Below are 10,666 nucleotides of genomic sequence, written 5' to 3'. Positions count from 1 at the left end.
CTTGGAGATCCATCTCCCTAGGGCCGGCGCCCCCCAAGGCCCCTATATAAAGAGGGGGGGAGGGCAGCCGCACCTTTGCTCTTGGCGCCTCCCTCTCCCTCCGTAACACCTCTCCTCCTAGCTTGCGCTTGGCGAAACCCTGCCGGGATCCTGCTGCATCCACCACCACGCTGTCGTGCTGCTGGATCTTCATCAACCTCTCCTTCCCCCTTGCTGGATCAAGTTGGAGGAGACGTCTTCCCATCCGTACGTGTGTTGAACGCGGAGGTGCCGTCCGTTCGACACTTGGTCATCGGTGATTTGGATCACGTCGAGTACGACTCCATCAATCCCGTTCTCTTGAACGCTTCCGCGCGCGATCTACAAGGGTATGTAGATGCACTCCTCTCTCCCTCGTTGCTAGATGACTCCATAGATTGATCTTGGTGATGCGTAGAAAATTTTAAAATTCTGCTACGTTCCCCATCAGTGGCATCATGAGCTAGGTCTATGCGTAGTTTCTATGCACGAGTAGAACACAAAGCAGTTGTGGGCGTCGATATTGTCAATTATCTTGCCGTTACTAGTCTTATCTTGATTCAGCGGCATTATGGGATGAAGCGGCCCGGACCGACCTTACACGTACGCTTACGTGAGACTGGTTCCACCGACTGACATGCACTAGTTGCATAAGGTGGCTGGCGGGTGTCTGTCTCTCCCACTTTAGTCGGATCGGATTCGATGAACAGGGTCCTTATGAAGGGTAAATAGAAATTGGCAATTCACGTCGTGGTTTTGGCGTAGGTAAGAAACGTTCTTGCTAGAAACCTATAGCAGCCACGTAAAAACTTGCAACAACAATTAGAGGACGTCTAACTTGTTTTTGCAGCAAGTGTTTTGTGATGTGATATGGCCAAAGGATGTGATGAATGATATATGTGATGTATGAGATGATCATGTTCTTGCAATAGGAATCACGACTTGCATGTCGATGAGTATGACAACCGGCAGGAGCCATAGGAGTTGTCTTTATTTATTTATGACCTACGTGTCAACATAAACGTCATGTAATTACTTTACTTTATTTCTAAAGCGTTAGCCATAGTGGTAGAAGTAATAGATGACAAGACAACTTCAAGAAGACACGATGATGGAGATCATGATGATGGAGATCATGGTGTCATGCCGGTGACAACGATGATCATGGAGCCCCGAAGATGGAGATCAAAAGGAGCAAATGATATTGGCCATATCATGTCACTATTTGATTGCATGTGATGTTTATCATGTTTTACATCTTATTTGCTTAGAACGACGGTAGCTTAAATAAGATGATCCCTCATAATAATTTCAAGAAAGTGTTCCCCCTAACTATGCACCATTGCGAAGGTTCGTTGTTTCGAAGCACCATGTGATGATCGGGTGTGATAGATTCTAACGTTCGAATACAACGGGTGTAAGCCAGATTTACACACGCAATACACTTAGGTTGACTTGACGAGCCTAGCATGTACAGACATGGCCTCGGAACACAGAAGACCGAAAGGTCGAGCATGAGTCGTATAGAAGATACGATCAACATGAAGATGTTCACCGATGTTGACTAGTCCGTCTCACGTGATGATCGGACACGGCCTAGTTGACTCGGATCATGTTTCACTTAGATGACTAGAGGGATGTCTATCTGAGTGGGAGTTCATTGAGTAATTTGATTAGATGAACTTAATTATCATGAACTTAGTCTAAAATCTTTACAATATGTCTTGTAGATCAAATGGCCCACGTTGTCCTCAACTTCAACGCGTTCCTAGATAAAACCAAGCTGAAAGATGATGGCAACAACTATACGGACTGGGTCCGGAACCTGAGGATCATCCTCATAGCTGCCAAGAAAGATTATGTTCTAGAAGCACCGCTAGGTAACGCACCTGTCCCAGAGAACCAAGACGTTATGAACGCTTGGCAGTCACGTGCCGATGATTACTCCCTCGTTCAGTGCGGCATGCTTTACAGCTTAGAACCGGGGCTCCAAAAGCATTTTGAGAGACACGGAGCATATGAGATGTTCGAAGAGCTAAAAATGGTTTTCCAAGCTCATGCCTGGGTCGAGAGATATGAAGTCTCCGACAAGTTCTTTAGCTGTAAGATGGAGGAAAATAGTTCTGTCAGTGAGCACATACTCAAAATGTCTGGGTTGCATAACCGCTTGACTCAGCTGGGAGTTAATCTCCCGGATGACGCGGTCATTGACAGAATCCTTCAGTCACTTCCACCGAGCTACAAGAGCTTTGTGATGAGCTTCAATATGCAGGGGATGGAAAAGACCATTCCTGAGGTATATTCAATGCTGAAATCAGCATATGTAGAAATCAAAAAGGAACATCAAGTGTTGATGGTGAATAAAACCACTAAGTTCAAGAAAAGCAAGGGTAAAAAGAACTTCAAGAAGGACGCAAGGGAGTTGCCGCGCCCGGTAAGCAAGCTGCCGGGAAGAAGCCAAAGAATGGACCCAAGCCTGAGACTGAGTGTTTTTATTGCAAGGGAAGTGGTCACTGGAAGCGGAACTACCCCAAATACTTAGCGGACAAGAAGGCCGGCAACACTAAAGGTATATGTGATATACATGTAATTGATGTGTACCTTACCAGTACTCGTAGTAGCTCCTGGGTATTTGATACCGGTGCGGTTGCTCACATTTGTAACTCAAAGCAGGAGCTGCGGAATAAGCGGAGACTGGCGAAGGACGAGGTGACGATGCGCGTCGGGAATGGTTCCAAGGTCGATGTGATTGCCGTCGGCACGACCTCTACTTTTACCTACGGGATTAGTTTTAAACATCAATAATTGTTATTTAGTGTCAGCTTTGAGCATGAACATTGTATCAGGATCTCGTTTAATTCAAGATGGCTACTCATTTAAATCCGAGAATAATGGTTGTTCTATTTATATGAGAGATATGTTTTATGGTCATGCTCCGATGGTGAATGTTTATTCTTAATGAATCTCGAGCGTAATGTTACATATATTCATAGTGTGAATACCAAAAGATGTAAGGTTGATAATGATAGTCCCACATACTTGTGGCACTGCCGCCTTGGTCACATAGGTGTCAAACGCATGAAGAAGCTCCATACAGATGGGCTTTTGGAGTCTCTTGATTACGAATCATTTGACACGTGCGAACCATGCCTCATGGGTAAAATGACCAAGACTCCATTCTCAGGAACAATGGAGCGAGCAACCAACTTATTGGAAATCATACATACTGATGTGTGCGGTCCAATGAGTGTTGAGGCTCGCGGTGGCTATCGTTATGTTCTCACCATCACAGATGACATGAGTAGATATGAGTATGTCTACTTAATGAAACACAAGTCTGAGACCTTTGAAAAGTTCAAGGAATTTCAGAATGAGGTTGAGAATCAACGTGACAAGAAAATCAAGTTCTTACGATCAGATCGTGGGGGAGAATACTTGAGCCACGAATTTGGCACACACTTAAGAAAATGTGGAATAGTTTCACAACTCACGCCGCCTGGAACACCTCAGCGCAATGGTGTGTCCGAACGTCGTAATCGCACTCTATTGGATATGGTGCGATCTATGATGTCTCTTACCGATCTACCGCTATAATTTTGGGGCTATGCTTTAGAGACTGCCGCATTCACTTTAAATAGGGCTCCGTCAAAATCCGTTGAGACGACACCGTATGAATTATGGTCTGGGAAGAAACCTAAGCTGTCGTTTCTAAAAGTTTGGGGATGCGATGCTTATGTCAAGAAACTTCAACCTGAAAAGCTCGAACCCAAATCGGAAAAATGCGTCTTCATAGGATACCCTAAAGAATCTATTGGGTATACCTTCTACCTCAGATCCGAAGGCAAGATCTTTGTTGCCAAGAATGGGTCCTTTCTAGAGAAAGAGTTTCTCTCGAAAGAAATAAGTGGGAGGAAAGTAGAACTTGATGAGGTATTACCTCTTGAACCGGTAAGTGGCGCAGCTCAAGAAAATGTTCCTGAGGTGCCTGCACCGACTAGAGAGGAAGTTAATGATGATGATCATGAATCTTCAGATCAAGTTGCTACTGAACTTCATAGGTCCACAAGGACACGTTCCGCACCAGAGTGGTACGGCAACCCTGTCCTGGAAATCATGTTTTTAGACAACGGCGAACCTTCGAACTATGAAGAAGCGATGGCGGGCCCGGATTCCGACAAATGGCTGGAAGCCATGAAATCCGAGATAGGATCCATGTATGAAAACGAAGTATGGACTTTGACTGACTTGCCCGATGATCCACGAGCCATAGAAAATAAATGGATCTTTAAGAAAGACAGACGCGGATGGTAACGTAACCATCTATAAACCTCGGCTTGTCGCTAAGGGTTATCGACAAGTTCAAGGGGTTGACTACGATGAGACTTTCTCACCCGTAGCGAAGCTGAAGTCTGTCCGAATTATGTTAGCAATTGCCACATTCTATGATTATGAAATTTGGCAAATGGACGTCAAAACGGCATTCCTTAATGGTTTCCTTAAGGAAGATTTGTATATGATGCAGCCGGAAGGTTTTGTCGATCCTAAGAATGCTGACAAGGTGTGCAAGCTCCAACGCTCAATTTATGGGCTGATGCAAGCATCTCGGAGTTGGAACATTTGTTTTGATGAGATGATCAAAGTGTTTGGGTTTACGCAGACTTATGGAGAAGCCTGCATTTACAAGAAAGTGAGTGGGAGCTCTGTAGCATTTCTCATATTGTATGTGGATGACATACTGTTGATGGGAAATGATATAGAATTCTTGGAAAGCATAAAGGCCTACTTGAACAAGTGTTTTTTCAATGAAGGACCTTGGAGAAACTGCTTATATATTAGGCATCAAGATCTATAGAGATAGATCGAGACGCCTCATTGGTCTCTCACAGAGTACGTACCTTGACAAGATATTGAAGAAGTTCAAAATTGATCAGTCAAAGAAGGGGTTCTTGCCTGTATTGCAAGGTACGAGATTGAGCACGGCTCAATGCCCGACCACGGCAGAAGATAGAGAAAAGATGAGTGCCGTCCCCTATGCCTCGACCATAGGGTCTATCATGTATGCTATGCTGTGTACCAGACCTGATGTAAACCTTGCCGTAAGTTTGGTAGGAAGGTACCAAAGTAATCCCGGCATGGAACACTGGACAGCGGTCAAGAATATCCTGAAGTACCTGAAAAGGACTAAGGATATGTTTCTCGTTTATGGAGATGACGAAGAGCTCGTCGTAAAGGGTTACGTCCATGCTAGCTTCGACACAGATCTGGATGACTCTAAGTCACAAACCGGATACGTGTATATTTTGAATGGTGGGGCAGTAAGCTGGTGCAGTTGCAAGCAGAGCGTTGTGGCAGGATCTACATGTGAAGCGGAGTACATGGCAGCCTCGGAGGCAGCACAAGAAGCAGTCTGGGTGAAGAAGTTCATTACCGACCTAGGAGTCATACCCAATGCATCGGGCCCGATGACTCTCTTCTGTGACAACACTGGAGCTATTGCCCTTGCCAAGGAGCCCAGGTTTCACAGGAAGACCAGGCATATCAAGCGTCGCTTCAACTCCATTTGTGAAAGTGTTCAAAATGGAGACATAGAGATTTGTAAAGTACATACGGACCTGAATGTGACAGATCCGTTGACTAAACCTCTCCCTAGAGCAAAACATGATCAACACCAGAACTGCATGGGTGTTCGATTCATCATAATGTAACTAGAATATTGACTCTAGTGCAAGTGGGAGACTGTTGGAAATATGCCCTAGAGGCAATAATAAAATGGTTATTATTATATTTCTTTGTTCATGATAATTGTCTATTGTTCATGCTATAATTGTGTTATCCGGAAATCGTAGTACATGTGTGAATACATAGACCACAACACGTCCCTAGTGAGCCTCTAGTTGACTAGCTCGTTGATCAAAAGATAGTCATGGTTTCTTGACTATGGACATTGGATGTCATTGATAACGAGATCACATCATTAGGAGAATGATGTGATGGACAAGACCCAATCCTAAGCATAGCTCAAAGATCGTGTAGTTCGTTTGCTGTAGCTTTTCCTTATGTCAAGGATTATTTCCTTAGACCATGAGATTGTGCAACTCCCGGATACCGTAGGAGTGCTTTGGGTGTGCCAAACGTCACAACGTAACTGGGTGACTATAAAGGTACACTACAGGTATCTCCGAAAGTATCTGTTGGGTTGGCACGAATCGAGACTGGGATTTGTCACTCCGTATGACAGAGAGGTATCTCTGGGCCCACTCGGTAATGCATCATCATAATGAGCTCAATGTGACCAAGTGGTTGATCACGGGATCATGCATTACGGTACGAGTAAAGTGAATTGCCGGTAACGAGATTGAACGAGGTATTGGGATACCGACGATCGAGTCTCGGGCAAGTAACGTACCGATTGACAAAGGGAATTGTATACGGATTGATTGAATCCTCAACATCGTGGTTCATCCGATGAGATCATCGTGGAGCATGTGGGAGCCAACATGGGTATCCAGATCCCGCTGTTGGTTATTGACCGGAGAGTCGTCTCGGTCATGTCTGCATGTCTCCCGAACCCGTAGGGTCTACACACTTAAGGTTCGGTGACGCTAGGGTTGTAGAGATATTAGTATGTAGTAACCCAAAAGTTGTTTGGACTCCCGGATGAGATCCCGGACGTCACGAGGAGTTCCGGAATGGTCCGGAGGTGAAGATTTATATATAGGAAGTCTAGTTTCGGCCATCAGGAAGGTTTCGGGGGTCACCGGTATTGTACCGGGACCACCGGAAGGGTCCCGGGGGTCCACCGGAAGGGTCCCGGGGGTCCACCGGGTGGGGCCACCTATCCCGGAGGGCCCCATGGGCCAAATTGGGAGGGGAACCAGCCCCTAGTGGGCTGGTGCACCCCCCCTTGGGCCTCCCCTGTGCCTAGGGTTGGGAAACCCTAGGGATGGGGGCGCCCCCCACTTGGCTTGGGGGGGAAGCCACCCCTTGGCCGCCACCCCTTGGAGATCCATCTCCCTAGGGCCGGCGCCCCCCAAGGCCCCTATATAAAGAGGGGGGAGGGAGGGAAGCTGCACCTTTGCTCTTGGCGCCTCCCTCTCCCTCCATAACACCTCTCCTCCCCGCTTGCGCTTGGCGAAGCCCTGCCGGGATCCTGCTGCATCCACCATCACGCCGTCGTCCTGCTGGATCTTCATCAACCTCTCCTTCCCCTTGCTGGATCAAGTTGGAGTAGACGTCTTCCCAACCGTACATGTGTTGAATGCGGAGGCGCCGTCCGTTCGGCACTTGGTCATCGGTGATTTGGATCACGTCGAGTACGACTCCATCAATCCCGTTCTCTTGAACGCTTCCGCGCGCGATCTACAAGGGTATGTAGATGCACTCCTCTCTCCCTCGTTGCTAGATGACTCCATAGATTGATCTTGGTGATGCGTAGAAAATTTTAAAATTCTGCTACATTCCCCATCACGTAGCTCATGTTTCAAGTTGTAAATATTAGCAACAGAACCAGTATCAAATACCCAGGCACTACTGCGAGCATTAGTAAGGTACACATCAATAACATGTATATCAAATATATCTTTCACTTTGCCATCCTTCTTATCCGCCAAATACTTGGGGCAGTTCCGCTTCCAGTGACCAGTCCCTTTGCAGTAGAAGCACTCAGTCTCAGGCTTAGGTCCAGACTTGAGCTTCTTCACTTGAGCAACAACTTGCTTGCTGTTCTTCTTGAAGTTCCCCTTCTTCCCTTTGCCCTTCTTTTTGAAACTGGTGGTCTTGTTGACCATCAACACTTGATGCTCCTTCTTGATTTCTACCTCCGCAGCCTTTAGCATTGCAAAGAGCTCGGGAATTGTCTTATCCATCCCTCGCATATTATAGTTCATCATGAAGCTCTTGTAGCTTGGTGGCAGTGATTGAAGAACTCTGTCAATGACACTATCATCAGGAAGATTAACTCCCAGCTGAGTCAAGTGGTTGTGGTACCCAGACATTCTGAGTATATGTTTACTGACATAACTATTCTCCTCCATTTTGCAGCTATAGAACTTATTGGATACTTCATATCTCTTAATCCGGGCATTTTCTTGAAATATTAACTTCTACTCCTGGAACATCTCATATGCTCCATGACGTTCAAAACGTCGTTGAAGTCTTAGTTCTAAGCTGTAAAGCATGGCACACTGAACTATCGAGTAGTCATCAACTTTGCTCTGTCAGGCGTTCTTAACGTTTTGAGCAGCATCTGCAGCAGGCTTGTCTCCCAGCGGTGCTTCCAGGACGTAATTCTTCTGTGTAGCAATGAGGATAATCCTCAAGTTACGGACCCAGTCCGTGTAGTTGCTACCATTATCTTTCAACTTAGCTTTCTCTAGGAACGCATTAAAATTCAATGTAACAATAGCACGGGCCATCTATCTACAACAACATACACATACAAAATACTATCAGGTACTAAGTTCATGATAAATTAAAGTTCAATTAATCATATTACTTAAGAACTCCCACTTAGATAGACATCCCTCTAATCATGTAAGTGATCACGTGATCCATATCAACTAAACCATGTCCGATCATCACGTGAGATGGAGTAGTTTTCAATGGTGAACATCACTATGTTGATCATATCTACTATATGATTCACGCTCGACCTTTCGGTCTCAGTGTTTCGAGGCCATATCTGCATATGCTAGGCTCGTCAAGTTTAACCCGAGTATTCTGCTTGTGCAAAACTGGCTTGCACCCGTTGTATGTGAACGTAGAGCTTATCACACCCGATCATCACGTGGTGTCTCGGCACGATGAACTGTAGCAACAGTGCATTCTCAGGGAGAACACTTGTACCTTGAAATTTAGTGAGAGATCATCTTATAATGCTACCGCTGAACTAAACAAAATAAGATGCATAAAGGATAAACATCACATGCAATCAAATATAAGTGATATGATATGGCCATCATCATCTTGTGCCTTTGATCTCCATCTCCAAAGCACCGTCATGATCACCATTGTCACGGGCTTGACACCTTGATCTCCATCGAATCATCATTGTCATCTCACCAACTATTTCTTCTACGACTATCGCTACCGCTTAGTGACAAAGTTAAGCAATTACATGGCGATTACATTTCATACGATAAAGCGACAACCATATGGCTCCCGCCAGTTGCCGATAACTGTGTTACAAAGCATGATCATCTTATACAACAATTTATATAATCATATCTTGACCATATCACATCGCAACATGCCCTGCAAAAACAAGTTAGACGTCCCCTACTTTGTTGTTGCAAGTTTTACGTGGCTGCTACGGGCTTCTAGCAAGAACTGTTCTTACCTACGCATCAAAAACCACAACGTAGTATAGTGATTGCTTTTTGATCTTCAGAAAGAACCTTGTTCATTGAAACCGATTCAACTAAAGTTGGAGAAACAGACACCCACTAGCCACCTATGTGTGAAGCACGTCGGTAGAACCAGTCTCGCGTAAGCGTACGCATAATGTCGGTCTGAGCCGCTTCATCCAACAATACCGCTGAATCAAGAATCAACTAGTGACGGCAAGCAATATGTATATACTCACGCCCCCAACTCCTTTGTGTTCTACTCTTGCATATAACATCTACGCATAGACCTGGCTCAGATGCCACTGTTGGGGAATGAAGTAATTTCAAAAAAATTCCTACGCACACGCAAGATCCATCTAGGTGATGCATAGAAACGAGAGGGGAGAGTGTTGTCCACGTACCCTCGTAGACCGTAAGCGGAAGCATTATGACAACACGGTTGATGTAGTTGTACGTCTTCACGATCCGACTGATCCTAGCACCGAAGGTATGGCACCTCCGCGATCTACACATGTTCAGCTCGGTGACGTCCCACGAACTCTAGATCCAGCTGAGGTTGAGGGAGAGTTTCGCCAGCACGACGGCATGATGACGATGATGATGAAGTTACCGACGCAGAGCTTCACCTAAGCTCTACAACGATATGACCGAGGTGAAAATCTATGGAGCGGGGCACCGCACACGGCTAAACAATCAACTTGTGTGTTTATGGGGTGCCCCCTCCCCGTATATAAAGGAGTGGAGGAGGGGAGGGCCGGCCCTCTCATGGCGCGCCCAAGGGGAGAGTCCTACTCCCGGTGGGAGTAGGATTCCCCCTTCCCTAGTTGGAGTAGGAGAGGAAGGAAGGGGGAGAGAGAGGGAAGGAAAGGGGGGGGGGTCAGCCCCCCACCCAATTCATATTGGGCTTGGGGGGGGGCGCCCTCCACCTTGGCCTCCTCCTCCTCTCTCCCACTAAGGCCCATTGACTCCTCGGGGGGTTCCCGTAACCCCCCGGTACTCCGGTAAATGCCCGAACTCATCCGGAACCATTCTGATGTCCAAACATAGCCTTCCAATACACCGATCTTTATGTCTCAACCATTTCGAGACTCCTCGTCGTGTCCGTGATCACATCCAGGACTCCGAACTACCTTCACTACATCAAAACACATAAACTCATAATACCGATCGTCATCGAATGTTAAGCGTGCGGACCCTACGGGTTTGAGAACTATGTAGACATGACCGGGACTCATCTCCGGTCAATAACCAATAGTGGAACCTGGATGCTCATTTTGGTTCCTACATATTCTACGAAGAGC

This window comes from Triticum dicoccoides, chromosome 6A (genome assembly GCF_002162155.2).
Source record: "Triticum dicoccoides isolate Atlit2015 ecotype Zavitan chromosome 6A, WEW_v2.0, whole genome shotgun sequence".
NCBI classification, from domain to species: domain Eukaryota; kingdom Viridiplantae; phylum Streptophyta; class Magnoliopsida; order Poales; family Poaceae; genus Triticum; species Triticum dicoccoides.
This window is presented reverse-complemented; position numbering follows the sequence as displayed.